General features: G+C 33.8%; 1 long non-coding RNA gene across 2 annotated transcripts in view; it reads right to left on the bottom strand.

Moving 5' to 3' along the window:
• Positions 1 to 19,555, bottom strand: part of LOC116810570 (uncharacterized) — a 150,814-nt gene that overhangs the window by 93,380 nt on the left and 37,879 nt on the right. For both annotated transcript variants that reach the window (XR_009213993.1, XR_009213994.1), the window contains exon 6: positions 8,828 to 8,942. This is a non-coding gene — a long non-coding RNA (uncharacterized LOC116810570). The remainder of the gene's footprint in view (positions 1 to 8,827; positions 8,943 to 19,555) is intronic.

Raw genomic sequence — 19,555 nt, 5'->3', positions numbered from 1 at the left:
TAGTTCCAGAATTTTTGTTTGGTTCTTTTTATGATATCTTTTTAGTTAATTTATTATTATATCCTGAATTGTTTTTTCAATTTATTTGAATTGTTTTTCAAAATTCTCTTGAATCTCCCTGAACTTCTTTAGAATCAATAATTTAAACTATTTTTCCCAGAATGTGTTAATTTCTTTTTGATTGGGATCTATTGCTGGAGAATTATTGTATCCCTTAGGATGTGTCATATTTTCTTGCTTTTTAATATTTCCTGTGTCCTTGCATTAATATCTTTACATCTGGTGTGTCAGTCACTTCTTCCAATATTTTGAATTTGTTTTCATAAAAGCTGTTGAGAAACTGTGAGAGATTTTGATAATATTAAGACCAGGGAAGCAGGAATATTTCTTCTTCTCCTTTACCAAACACAATAAAGACCTTTGGTCTTTCTCAATTTGAAAAAGCTTCTAGCCACTTCTCTACATAGGCAGAAAGAGATTACCTTGTAGAAATATATCTTTGGTTTTTTGAGACTTTAGAGAAACTCATTTTAGTTTATACAAATTAAATATAGTAATAAACACTTTTAGAGAAAAAATGGTTTCGACGTGGCATGACTGCACTACACCTTGTTTTTAATATTCAGAGATCTGGAAAGTATGGACCAATTTATTTAACTAGAGGTCTCTTTGGTGGTAGAGACCCAACATTCTCTCCCTAAATTTCAAAATTCTGGAAATTTGTCAGCTGAATCCGAGTATCCCTGATCAAGGGACATTACAAGCTAAATGTTATTAATTGGCTGACCATGAGAGGAGAGTCAGGATCGATTACCTGAGCCTAACAAAAGGACATAAAGTTTCTTCCACAAATGATGTTGTTTGGGGAAAATGACATGTGGACCTTGGAGTTTTGGGTTAGGGAATTATAATGGTGTAAGTAGCAATCTCTATTATCTACTATTGGTTCCACTTCTCTGATGGAACCCTAAGTGACACATAATTCAGCATTGGGAATGATTCCAGAAAAAGACTCTTAAGGATGAGTTCTCTAAATTGATTCTATGATTTATGAGATGATGTCTTAGTCCACTTTGTGCTAATGTAACAAAAAATATCATAAATTGGGTAGTTTATAAAGAAAAGGAATTGCTTTCTCACAGTTCTGGATCCTGAAAAGTCCAAGATAAAGGTACTAACAGGTTCAGTTATTTGGTGAGGGCTTTACTTTCTGGATGGGGGACACTGTGTCCTCATGTGGAAAGTGGAAGGGCAAGAGACTGAACACTGTGTGAAGCTTCTTTAGTAGAGGCTTTAATCACATATGTGAGGGAGAAGCTCTTATGGCTCAATTACCTCTTAAAGGTTCCACCTCAATACTATCTCACTAGCAACACATTAATTTTGGAGAGGACATATTCAAACCATAGAACATGAGCTCTCTAATATGATTTGATATAAAAACGTTGACTTTGCTTCCAATGGTAAAGAAAGCACTGACAGTACATGGCATGCAGTGGCAAAACAGTTACTCAAATTATCATGCTAAGATGCTTCTATAAAGGCAAGGCTCTGGGTGATGATGCATTTGCCCTCACAGAATATTACAGTTAAAATAAGGAGAATTATATGGTTGTTTGTTTAGTTGAATCTAACTGCACTGGAATGCTTAAGGAAAGACAACGATAAGCTTGTTACTTTAAATTCCTAGCTCAAGGCCTTACATAAGAGACATGAAAGCTTTTATGAATGACCTGGAGAAAAAGAGCTCTCTTCCTGAAGCCACAGGACCAATATTTCTAAAAATCAAAGTTTAATCTTTTGGGTGGCTGACCACAAGCACGATGAACTCTTAAACATGTTAGGCTCTCTTTTATTAAAGTTAGGACATTGATTAGGAAGAAATGAGATTCTAACAATTAGAATGGAAACAAATTCCAATGAATACTGGAAATGCGAAGCAGGCTGAGAGGACTGCTCAACTGTGAATATGTGCCACATTTCATACAAAAGTAACCATGACTTAAAAGAGCCTAAAAGGTAGAATTCAGAGCCATGGAGATTTATTCCCAGGCCTTGAGACTATTTAAGAAACTCTCAACAGTAGTCCACTTGAATTTCAGGAACTCTATGGACCAGTGACTCACTTGAGCTTCCTAGTTTTAGGGTTTTTAATAGGAGTGTCTACAGTGGTTATCCTGTGTCTATCCCACCATTGTATGGCAGGTGTGTGGCAGGGAAACAGATAGTTTATATCTTCAATTTCACAGGTCAAGATAAACTGTGTTCAAATAGTTGTACTTAAGACATTACACCTGAGAAGCCTTATCAACACCTGGACCTCATTTAAAGAATAAGATTTTGGAGTTTGTGCTGATGCTATAGTAAAATGAGACTTTAAGTGGCCTTGGAAATGAGGCAGTATATCTCAAATGTAAGAGGGGTGTGAATCATTGGGAGTTACAGGGGACTCTGTAGAAGGCAGCCTCTGAGATGAACCCAACTACCTGTTGGTATCCAGGCTTGTATATAATCCCCTTGTCTTGTGTGTGGGCTGAATTCAGTGACTCATTTCCAATGAAAATGATAAGTGTTAGTGAAGATGTAAAGAAATTGTAATTCATTAGACACTATTAGGTGTAACGTAAACTGGTTTAGATAACATAGAAAATGGTATAGATATTTTCCAAAAAAATTGAAAATAGAACTACCTTATGATCATGAAATTCTACTTCTGATTGTATATATGTGAAATAATTGAAATCAGAATCTTGGAGAGATATCTGCACCCCCTTGTTAATTGCACCATCATTCACAATAGCCAAGATATGGAAACAATTCAAATATCCATTGAAAGATAAATAAAGAAAATGTTGTAAACATACAGTGGAATATTATTCAGCCTTAAAAAAGTAAATTCTACTGTTTGAGACAACATGAATGGACCTAGAAGATATAACGCTAAGTTAAATAAGCCAGTCACAGAAGGGCAAATGCTGCATAATCCCACGTATATGAGGTATCTAAAGGAGTCATATTCATACAAGCAGAAAATAGAATACTGGTTGTTAGCAGATGGGGGAGGAGGAAATGGGAAATTGTTGTTAAATGGATGTAAAGTTTCAGTTATGCAAGACACATAAGGTATAGAAATATGTTGTACAGCATGGTAACTATAATTAACAATACAGTATTGTGCACTTTAAAATATGTTGAGGGGATAGGTCTCGTGTTAAGGTATTCTTATCACACACACACACATACACACACACACGGAGACACATACAAGAAAACACAACAGAACACAAAGAAATTTCTGGAAGTAATGGGTATGTTTAGTACCTTGATTGTGGGGATGATATCAGGGGTATATACATATGTTCAAACTCATCAAAATGTATACATTAAATATTTGCAAATTTTGTAGATCATTTCAATAAAGCATTCTTAAAAATACATCAGAAGTAATATTACTTCTGAGATTAGGTCATATGTCTGAGGCACACTCTTCCTCAATTTGTCTTAGATCATTTGCTCTGGGTGAAGCCAGCTACCATGTTGTGAGGTGTCCTACAGAAAGGTCCATGGAGCCAACAGCAACAGTGAGTTGACATTGTCAGTCCAACAGCCCACACGAAACTGATGTCTGCCAAAAATCTTGCAAGTGACTTTGGAAGCAAATTCTGCCCTAGCCAAGCCTTTAGAGGAGAATTCGGGCCCAGCTCACAGCTTGACTACACAGTTACGAGACCTTGAGCCAATACCAGCCATCTAAGCTGCTCTCAAATTTATGATCTACAGGATTTCTAAGATAATAAATGTTTGCAGTTTTAAGTTGCTAAATATTGGAGTAATTTGCAACAATATATAATTAATATAGTACTTCTAAAATGAATAAACCAAATTATAAGAGATATAGACTGTGTTTCTGATGGCAGTATCCCAAATTTTCTTACAAAGCAACTGAAAACTTCAGTAGTTTCCAAATACATGGGTTCTATATCCATGGATTCAAACAACCATATATTAAAAATTTTTTGGCTGGATGCAATGGCTCACACCTGTAGTCCCAAAACTTTGGGAGGCCATGGTGGGCTGATCATGAGGTCAGGAGTTCGAGACCAGCCTGGCCAACATGGTGAAACCCCATCTCTACTAAAGATACAAAAAATTAGCTGGGCGTGGTAGCATGCCTGTAATCCCAGATACTCAGAAGGCTGAGGCAGGAGAATTGTTTGAACCAGAAGGCAGACGTTGCAATGAGCAAAGATCACGCCATTGCACTCCAGCCTGGGCAACGGGACAAGACTCTGTCTCAAAAAAAAAAAAAAGGCCGGGCATGGTGGCTCACGCCTGTAATCCCAGCACTTTGGGAGGCTGAGGCGGGCAGATCATGAGGTCAAGAGAACAAGATCATCCTGGCCAACATGGTGAAACCCCATCTCTTCTAAAAATACAAAAAAATTAGCCAGGTGTGGTGGCGCATGCCTGTAGTCCCAGCTACTTGGGAGGCTGGGGCAGGAGAATCCTTAAACTGAGAGGCGGAGGTTGCAGTGAGCTAGGATGGCACCACTGCACTCCAGCCTGGGTGACAGAGCCAGACTCTGTCGCAAAAAAAGACAAAAAAAAATGTAACTGTGTTTATAGTGACCACACACAGACTTTTTTCCTTGTCATTATTCCCTAAAAATTACAACTATTTATATAGCATTTACATTGGATTAGGTATTATAAGTAATCTAGAGATAGTTTAAAGTATACAGGAGGATGTGCACAGGATATATGCAAACACTAAAATATTTTATATGAGGAACTTGAGCATCTGTGGACTTGGATATCTGTGCGAGGTTCTGAAATGAATTCCCCACAGATGCCAAGGGACTACTACAAATCTAGGAGACTTTGCAAGGGATGGGTATATTTTCTGGGCTAGTTTCGATTTCATACCTCTTTCACTATTACAGATTCTATTTTGAGGATCCAACATTCCTTTATTTCTTTATACCCCAAATACTAGAATTTAACTTCATTGTTTCAAAGTCTTTACTATTAAGTTCTTAGCCTTTGTATATTCAATGCTGCAAGTACATCTTAACCACTGAATCTTTATCAGTTGATTTTCAATTCAGGGTCTCCTTCTAATGTTTTCTACAAAGTGCCAGCTCTCTGCTTTAGTTGTGGCCCTTGAGAATGTTTATGAGTTTGTTTGGCCCTACGGGTCCTTCTGTAACTAATCAGGCTGCCTTGAATTCATATTTTTCAGTTAGCCATGTCACCTCTGCATACTGAGTCAAATGTGAGGATGTTTATTTTAAAATTCTTACTCTTATTACAAGGAGTAGAAGAAGGCATGCAATCTTATACAGCTATGGAATAGCTCTTTTACCAAAAATTTATTTGTGGTGAGTCTACCTCCAACTTATTGTCCCAATTTACACCTATTGTCCAAACATAATGTTAGTACATTTTTTCACTCTGGGAAGTATTCAGAAATAAATATTACAGTTTTGACAAATCCCTTTTGTAACTAAAATTGCCCAATCTGGAGAAGCAGTGTTGGATTGTAATAAAGAATGCAAACTTTGTGAAAACTGGAATTGAAATCCTAACACTACCTTTTTCAGCTTTTTGCTCTTGGTCAAGTTACCTGATCTTTACTTTGAAAATACATGAGAAAAAAATAGTAAGAATTCATAGGCTTGTTATTAGTATTCAATAGGTTACTATACATAAAGTCCTGAGAAAATTGCCTCTCATAGAGTGATTACTCAATAGATATGAATATTGTAATGGGTAATTTTATAAGTAAACTGGATTGGCCATGAAGTACCTAGATATTTGTTCAAACATTATTCTGGGTATTTTTGTGAGTATGTTTTTGGATAACATTAACATTTAAATTGGCATACTGAGTAAAGTACATTGCCCTCCCCAAGGTAAGTGGGCCTCATCCAATCAATTGAAGGCCTGAATAGTGAGAAAAAGATGATCTCTAAGTAACAGAGAATTTCTTCTGCCTGACTGCCTTTAAACTGAGATTTCAGCTTTTTCCTGCCTTCAAAATTGAACTGCAACATTGGCAATTCCTGGGTCTTGAGGCTGCAGGTCTTTAGGCTAGAATCACACCATCAGCAATTCTGAGACTCCACCTTGCTGACTCTCCCTGCAGATCTTAGGACTTGTCGGTCTCCATAATCCTGTGAGCCAACTCCTTATAATAAACAAGTATACATGCACACATCCTTAGTTTGTTTCTCTGGAGAGCCCTGAATAATAGAAGTATTAAAGAGGCTATAACAAAAGTGCTTAATAACAATCACGTATGCTAGAGAAGAGGGATACATTCTTCAACTTTTCCACCTGTAACTTTCTTAGAAAAGGAGATTTCACACGGATCCTGAGCAAATCTATTAACAAAATATTCTGTAGGGAATGTGACACATTAGCTTAGCATTAAAAATATGGAATATTATCATTTAGGATTTGAGTTCTCAAACTTTTGATAATTATTCTGATGAGGATCATGATAATTATTATGGTTATGGAAATCAAAGCAATTGTTATAGACATCATTTACTTTAATACAAAGCTACTATGATTTGAATTCAGCTGTAAGGTACAGAACACTAAAAAGTCAGAGAAAATATGTGATTCTTAGCATCAAAATACAAGTTATTCAACATAAAATAATAAAGCACAATTTAATCTGTCAGAATAGCGAAGTGTTTCCTTTTTCAAGTAACTACTGGTTTTGAATAGCGTTATGTTAAATAGCTGGTTTCTTAGGTTTTGAGCAGCTATAATCTTAGAACTAATTTAACTTAAAAAAAAATAAACACTTGTCCAAGCCAAGAGCTAACATCAAATTTAATGTTGAAAAACTAAAAGCTATGTCTAAGATCAACAACAAAATGAAGATGCTCAATCTCATCACTTCTATTTAACATAGTACTAGAAGTCCTAGCCAGAGCAATTAGTCAATAGAAAGAAGTATAAGGCATCCCAATTAGAAAGAAGGTAGTGCAATTGTAGCTGTTTGCAGATGATATGATTTTATATATAAAAAGCCCTAAAGACTCCACAAAAAACTGTTAGAACTAATAAAAAAGTTCAGTAAAGTTGCAGGATACAAAACAACATATAAGTAGTGTTTTTATATACTAAAAATGAACTTTCTAAAAAAGAAATTTTAAAAAAATTATATAGTAGCTAGAGAAATACAATAAAGAGTATTTTAAAGCATTACAGCATGGTGACTATAGTTAATAATACTGTATTGTATACTTGAAATTTTCTAATAAAGTAGATCTTAAGTGTTTCACTACACACATGCACACAAAAGGTAACTATGTCAGGTGATGAATATGTTAATTAGCTTGATTGTGTACACATCCATCTAAATTATCCTGTTGTACACCTGAAACATATACAATTTTTGTTTGTCAGTTATACCTCAATAAGTCTGGAAGAACAAAACTTGCCTAGGAAAATGATCAGAAATGCACACTAAAAAAAAAACAAACAAAAATTACTTTTGCCTTATTTAAAAGGGGAATAATTGAGATAACAGAAATTACTCCAGTTATATTATACTACTTTAATAGAATATTTGTGCACATGCTAAAATTAAGTTTATTAAAAATTGCTAATGGCATGTCAAAATAATTTTAATTGACAAAAAATCAGGGTGCAATACAATGGCAACCAGATTTAAAATATTCTAGAAATAGAAAATGTAGCATACTATAATTTTTACTTTTGAGTAAGAAGATCATAGTTTTTAAAAATGATAGTCCCAGCTACTCGGGAGGCTGAGGCAGGAGAATGGCATGAACCCAGGAGGCGGAGCTTGCAGTGAGCTGAGATCGTGTCATTGCACTCCAGCCTGGGGACAGAGGGAGACTACGTCTCAAAAAAAAAATTATATTCTTTAAAATTTTTAAATATATTTTCTCTAATTTTCACCAATAAGCATAATACTTCAATTATATGGGGAAGATGAGAACCAACAAATATAAACAAATGAAGTATTTACTGAACAAAAATAAAAATGGTCTTTGCCATGGTGATCTTTTTTTTCAACCTTACATATCATATTTGTAGTGAGAACACTTAAAATCTCTTAGCGGTTTTCAAGTATAGAATGCGTTGTTATTGGCTATAGTCACCATGTTGTACAACAGAGCTCTTGAACTAATCCGTTCTGTCTAGATAAAATTTGGTACCCTTTGACCAATATTTCCCCAATCCCTCCATTACCCCCAACCCCTGGTAGCCATCATTCTACTCTCTGCTTCTGAATTTGACTTTTTTCAGATTGCACATATAAATGAGATCATGCAATATTTATCTTTCTGTGCATGACTTATTTCACTTAACATAGTGTCCTCCAAATTTATTCGTGTTGTCACAAATGACAGAATTTCCCCCTCTTTTAAGGCTGAAGAGTATTTCCCTGCATATGTATACCACATTCTCTTTATTCATTTATCTGTTGATGGACACTTAGGTTGATTCCATTTCTTGGCTATTGTTAATAATGTTGCAATAAACATGGGAGTACAGATAACTATTTAACATACTGATTTCATATCCTTTGAATATATAGCCAGTAATGGGATTGTTAGATCATACAGTAATTTTATTTTTAATTGTTTGAGGAATCTCCATATGTTTTCTCTAATGACTATACTAATTTACATTCCCAGGCATGTTGATTTTAAAGCACGATAGGGCTTAAGGAAGTCTCTTGAATTATTTTGACATGTGAGTCAGGATCAGCTGTCATTTTGAATCCCAATTTTTTTAGACAATGTAAGCTTCAAACTTTCAAGAACAAAGTAGGTACCTCAGTCGGAAATGTAGAAATCACCCGCCTTCTGGGTTGATCTTGCTGGGAGCTGCAGACCAAAGCTGTTCCTATTCCGCCATCTTGCCAGCCGCCTCAAAGTATGAATGTATATCTGTTACACAAAAGCATCCATAATGTGAACACTGGGAGAATACGACTGATTGAGTATAGCAAAGTCTTAAAGTATTGTAAGTCTATTATTTCATAATCTTCATATTAATGAAGCCATTTCACTGAATTTTTAAGATTTTAATTGTTTTTCCTAAATATAAATTAATAGAAGTACAAATTCTAACATTTTCAACCACTATATTGCTCTAAGTGAAAGTCCCCATTAAAATCACCTACAAAGAATAACCATAGTTAATTTTTAATTATAGTTATAGTTAGTTAATTAAAAACTAACTACAGTTAATTTTTTAAATATATATGTTTTTCTAGGCATCCATGACTGTCCTCTGTCTCTGTTAGTTTATATTATTTGGTCATACTATAAAAAGTATAAAATGACTTTTCCACCATATATATGTATACACATATTTCCACTATATATATATATATATATATACATATATATATGTATACACACACATACACACACAATTTCTATATCTATCTAAAATTTTGTAAAATAGTCAATAGCATAGACTTGTTAATCATAAACACAGCATTCAAATTCTACCACATATTGGCTGTGTCACTTGGAGCAGAATTATGTAAACCCCTCAAAAGTCCAATTTTCTAATATATGAACTGCAGATAATATTGTCTGAGTCACATGATTCTAATAAAAATTCCAGGCAATAATACACATAAAGCCTTTAGCACATTACCTAAGAGATGAATGTTAAATATCTTAAGTTGCTTTTGAGTTGCTGGTATTATTATTATTATTCCATATTTTATAATAAAATATTATTTTATAATAAAATATTATTTTATATGTATAAATAATTTTCTTCCTTCCCTTACTATTGTAATTTCTATCACTACAAATATATAATAGATAAACATGCCTATGCAAATATTTCTCTAGGATTATCTCTTGTAAGTGAAACTGTAAGTTTCATTTATTTATTTATTTATTTATTCATTAGAGACAGGATGTCACTCGGTTGCCCAAGTTGCCCAGGTTGATCTCAAACTCCTGGACTCATGTGATCCTCCCACCTCAGCCACCCAAAGTCCTGGGATTATACACATGAGCCACTGAGCCCAGCCAAAATTATGGGTTTTAATTTTTTCATCTTACTATTTTTAAGTAGTTTTGGATGATTTATATTCCCTAAAACAACATGAAAGCTATTGGAATACTTCTTTTTTACACATACTAAACAGTGAATATTTTCTGGAGTTTTTATTATTTTGCCAAAAAAAGAGGCATTTTTTTCTTTCTCTTTATTTTCCAGATCTTTATGTATTTCAGTTGATATCACTTCATCTATTCATCTATTTTTTTCTTTTCTTTTAAAGACAGGGTCTCATTATAATGAGACCCTGTCTTTAAAAGAAAAGAAAAAAATAGATGAATAGATGAAGTGATATCAACTGAAATACATAAAGATCTGGAAAATAAAGAGAAAGAAAAAAATGCCTCTTTTTTTGGCAAAATAATATATACACATATATATGTGTATACACACACACACACACAAACACACACACACACATATATATATAGAACCTATCTGATAAAAGTGAAGCTTTCCCCAAATGGCCAACATTTCTGCTTATGCCTGATGGACAAAAACTATCATAAGGCCATCCCTACTTTCAAGGGAACCTGAGAATCATATCCAGCTGGTGCCATCGTTGTCCCAAACAAAGCAGTTTCTGTTATTAAGAAAAAAGTTAATTGACATTAGATAGTTTATCAATCTATCTCTATTTCATTAACCTTTTATAGTTCTTTTTTTTCTACCTTTTTATTTTTTGGTCCATTTTTCTGTTCACCTGCTCTATGTTTTCCTCTTTATATTATTATACAGTTTGGGATAATGATGTGCTGGTAAATGTTTAACAACTGGCTCTCATCACAAAATGAAAAAGCCTGATTTGTAGCATTTTTTAAATATTTATGGCATAAATACTCTTACTGTGGCCAATCTCACATTCCCAAAGTAATGTAATTAAATGTGGAGTTAGAAAGAGATGAGCAGTAATACACAATTATCTAGTAATTCCACCCCAAAGATACAATAAACATAAACTTGAAGGCATAGATAATAGTACAATGTAGTAAACTAATTAGAAAGTGGCTTTTCCATTTTTATTACTTTTATTTTTTAAATTATTTAATTTTACGTTTATATAATTTTCATAGTAACAACTGTATTTAACAACTGACACAAAATTAATGTAACAGTTGGCTCTTACAAGCTATGAGCTGGCTCCAGCACACAAGTGGTTTGACACACGTGTCTGTTTCTATATGTGAGAGAGCATGTTTATGCTAGAACAGTCTTACTAATCATATCTTATTCTTATATAACAATAATTTGTGTTTTTAATTTTGATAGAGGCATGTTAAGATCTCTTTATTGCTATTTTATTTCTGAATAATTCTAGTATTACATTATAATTAAATGAAATTTTATCTTGCATCATCAATGAGCATTAGATTTTCTTATAACTTTTTAATTGGTTTATTTATTTATAAACTTCATAAGCTACTAAGTGCTAGGTGTAGTTTTAGGTACTGGAGATACAGAAGTGACGTCTTTGAAAGTACTTGCTCTGAAAAAGTGGGTTTGTGTTGGGAGATGGGGAGTGTATTTGGAATAGGAAGAAAAGGGTTAGTAGCTGGCCTACAGCTTATCACCATTCCCATGAGGACATACGTGCAGTCAGAAAAAGAAAAATGTTCAGGTCAAGTCATCTTGACAGCATGTTATCAGACCCTCTGATGGTATTTACCAGAAGGAAATAGAGTCTTTATCTGTGGGATGCTTTTCTCAGGACCTGCTGTAGTTGCTTATAAAATATAAATTTGGAATTGATGGAATTATGGAGCAAAGTATGCTGGAAAATATTATATCTCATGTAATTATTGGGTATAAAATTGATATGTTTTATGACTAATACAGTTACTTTTGTATAAATGATGCTTCACATGCATTGCTTTAAACCTCATGTGTTAAATCTCAATCCAATGTCCCCAGTGAAAGAAGACACAGGAGATACGCTGATGGTTTTAGACTGTTTTAGACATGCTCTTCCTTGATCATGCGATTGCCTGCATCCATTGAATTTCTAGTAACCTTTCTTATTGGTCAGATCTCTCTGATCTTCATGAGTCTGACCTGTTTTTTTTTTATTTGAAGGATAGCAAATAATAATAAAAAAAATATCTGATAATAACTACTATGCAGATAATTAAAATGCTTCGAGTTTGAAGAAATTTAAAATGTGACTGATTTAGAGCTTGTGATCAGAGAAAGACTATTTGAGAAGATAATGTTTAATTTTGAACTGAAATGTGAGTGATGCAACATTCCAGAAGAGCATTCCAGGCAGAGACCAGGCAAAAGAGCCAAAGATGAAAATGAGCTAAGTTAACATAGAAAAAGTGAAGAAATTCCAGATGTCAAAAATGTCATGAGATTGGGTAAGAAAGGCAGAACATAAGTCCAGAAAGATGAAGAGATGCCAAGTAATTCAGGCCTCGTAGCCATAGGTGAAAAGTTTAACATTTATTTTAAGTCCCCAGTGAAGCCATTGAAAAGTGACAAAATATATTTATATGGCTGCTGTGTGAAGAATGAATCATAAAGAGCCATGATTGAAAACAAAGAGAAATTACTTCAATAGTCCATACAAGAGAAGATACTGACTTTGAACAGGGAGTTAGAAGTGGAATGGAAAAGAAATGGAAGGATTCAAAATAAAAAGGTAGGGTCTAATGCAGTCATTTCAAATTGGTTTATTTTGTGCCTAGAGAACATCTGGCAATATATAGAGACCTTTTTGATTGTCACAACTGGTGATGGAGGTGGTACAACTGGCATCTAGATGGTAGATGCCAGGAATGATGTTAGCCATCCTACAAAGCACAAGACAGCTCCTAATACAAAGAATTATCCAGCCCAAAATTTCAATGATGTTGCACTTGAGAAACCCTGTTCCAGCAAAATTGTTGCTAGATTAGGTACATAGGTGTGACAGAAAGGGGGAGCCAAAGGCTGATTTCTAGATTTTTAGGTCTGAGACATTATTGATCTTCTTTTTCTTGTACACATTTTTTTCATTGATTTAATTTTCTTAAATGTTAGTAATTTAATGTTTATTTTATTTGTTTTGAATAAGTTTTATAAATTTTTGTGTACTCTTACATTTGACCCATTGGAACTTTTAATTTCTAACTTAATTGCATTATGGTTGTAAAACGTGGTCTAAATTAAAACATTGAATATTTATAATTTATTAAGATTTTCTTTGTGCCAAATGTATCCTCACATACTCCTTGCCCATATACCCCCTGCCCAATGATGTTTAATTGAAATGCTTAAGAATCTGGAAAACAAAGAGAAGAGAAAGTAATCTTCACTTGATTTTTTGCAAAATGAAAATTAAAAACATAGAAAATTATTTTTGTTTATGAGTATGTATAAAAAAGAAGTGTTCCAATAAGTTCACTGCATTTACATTTCCATAGTTTAATTATAAGCAAATTTTCATTCCTTTTTGAATTTTTTGAGGTGTAATATATAGAAAAGTTGAGAAATCGGCCGGGCGCGGTGGCTCACGCTTGTAATCCCAGCACTTTGGGAGGCTGAGGCGGGCGGATCACGAGGTCAGGAGATCGAGACCACGGTGAAACCCCGTCTCTACTAAAAAAACTACAAAAAAATTAGCCGGGCGTGGTGGCGGGCGCCTGTAGTCCCAGCTACTCGGAGAGGCTGAGACAGGAGAATGGCGTGAACCCGGGAGGCGGAGCTTGCAGTGAGCCGAGATTGCGCCACTGCACTCCAGCCTAAAAAAAAAAAAAAAAAAAAAAAAAGAAAAGTTGAGAAATCATATGTGTATGGTTTGATGACTTTTTACAGTTTAAATTCCCCCATGCAAACAGCACCTAGATCAAAAAGCAGAACACTGACAGCACTCCAGAAGTCCCTTTAATGCACCCTTTTATTCATTGCACCTGAAGGGTAACCACTATTCTCTTTTTAATGCCATATATTATATTAGATTTTCAAAAACATTTTATCCTGAGAACCATACAAATAAAGATTGGATTTTATTGATTCAACCATATGTTGTGAGATACATTCATAATGTTGTTTGTAGTTGTAGTTCATTCACTTTCATTGTTCTACAGTATTCTAATTGATAAACAGTTGAAAATTTATTCCTATATTTTACCTATGGTAGTTGCCAATATTCTACCATTATGACTAAGACTCTTACTTACATTCTTGTGCATGTCATTTGAACATGTATGTGCATTTCTGTTAGGAATATGTAGAAGTTAAATGGCTGGTTATGGACATGCTCTCCTCTAGTAAACACTGCCAAATTATAGAATAAATTACTGTACAACCAGCAGTGTGTGGATTTTTAGTTGCTCCATATGTCTACCTTTTTTCCTTTTCTCGTTTTTTCATTTTAGCAATTGTGAATATGCAGCAGAATTGTAACGTGATTTGAAGTTGCACTTACCTGATAAATAATAAAGTTGATCACCTTTTCTTATGTTTATTGCCCACTTGGATACTCCCTTGTAAAGGGCTTTTAAAGTGTTTTGTCTAGACATATATATTTTTCAGTTTGTTTGTTTATAGTCAAGAGGTCTTCTATTTTTTTACACCTATTATGCCATGAATTCATAGGAAATAGGTTCCAGCAGCTCAGGCTTTGCACTGGGTCTCAGAAAGTATACTTCTTTGAGTGGAGCAGGCTGGCACTTCAGTTGAACTCACATACCTTTCTCTTTTGCTTCCTTCTTTTTCTGATCATTTTCCTTCCTGCATTTCAAAAAGTTATCTCGGCTGTTAGAGTGCTTAATATGCTCAATATGCACATTAATTATCTTGGCAAGAATCTTGTTCTTAACTTGTTTATTTATAACAATGCCAACAGCATGCTGGGTACATTGTAGAATATTCCAATTTTTCCCTGGTAACATTTGTGGGGCATTCCTTTTTGAACAGTATGCATTCCTTTGATGTCTGCAGTATCAACATTCTTACAGGTTCACACGTATATGGCCAAAGGAGCACCTCCGTATTTCCTAAAATGCCTAGAGAACATATATTGGGTGCTTCTCCTCCTCTTTCCCTTTGTGTTCATCACTTTGGTGGATTACTGGAAGAAGGAGGTTCTAACTGAAAGGCTAAATTTAAAGCGTGAAAAATGTTTTAAATAGTACACAGTATTTTGTAACACATTTCTTCAGCAATAATTTCTGCTATAAGTTTCATGTGTACTCTTTCAGTGATAACCTATAAAAATATAAAGTTTTTCATATATATATATTTATATATTATTATAGTATATCTATAATATTATATCTATATAAATATAGAGTTATAACAAAAGGAAATTTGTTATGACTTTATATGGATGTATATAAATGTATTTTATATGTAAAAATTATTTTTAAAAAGCAAATGGCAGGACTTGCACTTCTGGGAAGATAGAGCAGAGGTATTTTTTTCTGTTCCTTTCATTAAGTAAGTGGGCATTATATATAACATAAATATAAGAATATATATAATATAAATGTAAGAATATTTGGAAAAACAGAGAGAAGACAGACTATACAGGTAAATTGGGGCACAAGCAATGATATGGAGGGAATTTTACTGGGGTTTCTTTTTGCCTCATATACTCTAGACTGGGTACTGAAGAAACCAGAAAAAAAAAATGAAATGTCAACAGAAACAGACAAAAATGTCCCCAAGAAAAGCATACTCTCTCTAGTTAGAGAACCTAGAATGGAACAATTTAACAAGATAGAAAACTTTTAGATAATCACTGTATTCCAGCTAAACAGTGCAGAAATTATGAAAATTATGGCCTCATTTTCATCCCTACCAGCACATGTTGAGGGAAGAGTCCAGACTTCAATTCTTGCCTAACTGTAACAAGACATATCCCTTACCCTGGCCGTCTAGTGTGGTATCAAAGAAAACCTATGGAGAGTTAGGATTTTCTTATTCTCGTAGACAGTAACAAGTTATTATCCTCATTCACTTACCAGAGTGATCTCAGAAGATATCTCATAAAATAAGATTTTTTTAAATTAATTTTTATTTCAATAGGTTTTTAGGGAGCAGATGTACACTGTACTCAATGTGTAGTCTTTTATCCCTCATCTCCTCCTATAATTTCCCCCAAGTCCCCAAAGCCCAGTGTATCATTCTTATGTTTTTGTGTCCTCGTTGCGTAGCTCCCACTTATGAGTGAGAACATATGATGTTTGGTTTTTCATTACTGGGTTACTTCACTTATAGTAATAGTCTCCAGTTCCATCCAGGTTGCTGCAAATGCCATTATTTCATTCCTTTTTATGGCTGAGTGGTATCTGTGTATATATATATACATATATATATATACACATATATATATGTGTATATATATATACACACACACATATACATACATATGTATCCCTATATATATATACACATATATATACATATATTATATATACATATACATATGTGTGTGTATATATATAGGGATACCACTCAGTCATATACATAAACATATATATGTATATGGATCTATATATATGAATATATATAGGGATATATATGAATATATATAAGGATATATATATGGATATATATATATAGATATATGAGATATATCTATATATATATCACATTTTGTTATCCACTCATTGATTAATTGATGGGCATTTGGGCTGGTTCTATAATTTTGCAATTGTGAATTGTGCTGCTATAAACATGCATATGCAAGTATCCTTTTCATATAATGACTTCTTTACTTCTGAGTAGATACCTAGTAGTGGGATTGCTGGATCAAATGGTAGATCTACTTTTAATTCTCTAAGGAATCTCCACACTGTTTTCCACAGTGGTTGTACTAGTTTACATTCCCACCAACAGTATAAAACTGTTCCCTTTTTACCACATTCATGCCAATATCTATTATATTTTTTTTATCATAGCCATTCTTGCAGGAGTAGGGTGGTATCTCATTGTGGTTTTGATTTGCATTTCCCTGATAATTAGTGATGTTGAGCATTTTTCCATATACTTGTTGCCCATTTGTATATCTTCCTTTGAGAATTGTCTATTCATGTCTTTAGCCCACTTTTTGGTGGAATTGTTTAATTTTTTCCTGATGATTTGTTTGAGTTCTTCATAGATTCTGGATGTTAGTCCTTTGTTGGATGTACAGATTGTGAAGATTTTCTCCCACTCTGTGTGTTGTCTGTTAACTCTGCTTATTATTTATTTTTCTGTGTAGAAGTTTTTTAGTTTAATTAAGTCTCATCTATTTATCTTTGTTTTTGTTACATTTGCTTTTGGGTTCTTGGTCATGAAGTCTCTCCTTAAGCCAATATCTAGAAGGGCTTTTCTGGTGTTATCTTCTAAAATTTTCATGGTTTCAGGTCTTAGATTTAAGTATTTGATCCATCTTGAGTTGATTTTTGTATAAGGTGGCAGATGAAGATCCAGTTTAATTCTTCTACATGTGGCTTGCCAATTACTCCAGCACCATTTGTTGAGTAAGGTGTCCTTTACCCACTTTATGTTTTTGTTTGCTTTGTTGAAGATCAGTTGACCCTACGTATTTGGCATTACTTCTAGGTTTCTCTATTCTGTTTCATTGGTCTATGTGCCTATTTTTATATGAGTATCATGCTGTTTTGGTGACCAGGAAGGTGTAGAAACTCTAAACAGGTCAATAACAAGCAGTGAGATTGAAACGGTAATAATAAAAAAAAAATGCCAACAAAGAAAAGTTCAGGACCTGACGGATTCACAGCTGAATTCTATCAGACATTCAAAGAAGAATTGGTACCATTACTATTGATAATATTCCAAAAGATAAGGAAAGATAGAATCCTCCCTAAATCATTCTGCAAAGCTAGTATCGCCCTAATACCAAAACGAGGACATAACAAAAATTGAAATGTACAGACCAATATCACTGATTAACATAGATGCAAAAATCCTCAACAAAATACTTGCCAAAAGAATCCAACAGCCTATCAGAAGGATAATCTACCATAATCAGATGGGTTTTATACAAGGGAGGCAGGAATGGTTTAATACATACAAGTCAAAAAATGTCATACACCACATAAACAGAATTAAAATTTAAAAAATCCCGTAATCATCTCAATAGATGCAGAAAGAGCATTTGACAAAGTCTAGCATCCCTTTATGATTAAAACCCTCGGCAAAATCAGCATATAAGGGACATACCTTAAAGTAATAAAAGCCATCTATGACAAACCCCCAGCCAACATTTTACTGAACAAGGAAAAGTTGAAAGCATTCCCCCTGAGAACTGGAACAAGATAGGGATGCCCACTTTCACCACTTCTATTCAACATAGCACTGAAAGTCCTAGCCAAAGCAATCAGACAAGATTCTTTCTTATCAGAAAGAATAAAGGGCATTCAAATCAGTAAAGGGGAAGTCAAACTGTCGATGTTTGCTGATGATATGATCATGTACCTAGAACACCCTAAAAACGCATCCAGAAAGCTCCTAGAACTGGTAAATGAATTCAGCAAATTTTCAAGATACAAAATTAAGGAGGTGAAAGACCACTACAACAAAAATGAGGAAACACTGCTGAAATAAATCACAGGCGACACAAACAAACGGAAACTCATCCCATGATCATGGATGGGTAGAATTAATATTGTGAAAATGACCATACTGGAAAAGCAATCTACACATTCAATGCAATTCCCATCAAAATACCACCATCATTCTTCACATAACTAGAAAAAACAATCCTAAAATTCATGCAACCAATAAAGAGCCTGCATAGTCAAAGAAAGACTAAGCAAAAAGAACAAATCTTGAGGCATCACATTACCTGACTTCAAATTATACTACAAGGCCAAAGTCACTGAAATAGCATGGTACTGGTATAAAATAGTTTCAAATAAGTTCTACTAGAGTTTTATAATGCTTAACCAGTCCAGGATTTAATAAAAATATTATTGACTATGCTAAAGACCAAAAAATCTAAAATCAATTGGGAAAATACAATAAAAAACATGAATATTAAGATGACCCAAATGTTAGAAATATGTGGTAAGGATTTTATAGCAATCATCATAAAAATGCTTTAATCAATAAATCAAAACAAATAAAAAATAGAAAGCCACAGCAAAAGAAATCCAGAAAATATACAAAAGAATGAAACGGAAATTTTCAGACTAAAAATGTTATAACCAAAATAAAATATAAGTGGTTCAATAGCAGAATGGAGAGGACAGAGAATGAAACAGTGAACTTGGAGACTGAACATAGAAATTGCCTATTACGAACAACAGAGAAAAAATAAACTGGGAAAAAAGAACAGAGCCTCAGGAATATGTGGTACTATAATATTACAAAAGATTAAGCATTGGGGTAATCAATATCTAAAAGGAAAGAAAAAAGATTGAGGTTGAAAATGTTTGAAGAAATAATGGCAGAATATTTTCCAAATCTGACAACAAACACACGCACACACAAACAGGGAAAGACAGAGAGAGAGAGAGAAACTCACAATTTCAAGAATCTG

This window comes from Hylobates moloch, unplaced genomic scaffold (assembly GCF_009828535.3).
Source record: "Hylobates moloch isolate HMO894 unplaced genomic scaffold, HMol_V3 SCAFFOLD_1, whole genome shotgun sequence".
Taxonomy (NCBI): Eukaryota; Metazoa; Chordata; class Mammalia; order Primates; family Hylobatidae; genus Hylobates; species Hylobates moloch.
This window is presented reverse-complemented; position numbering and strand designations above follow the sequence as displayed.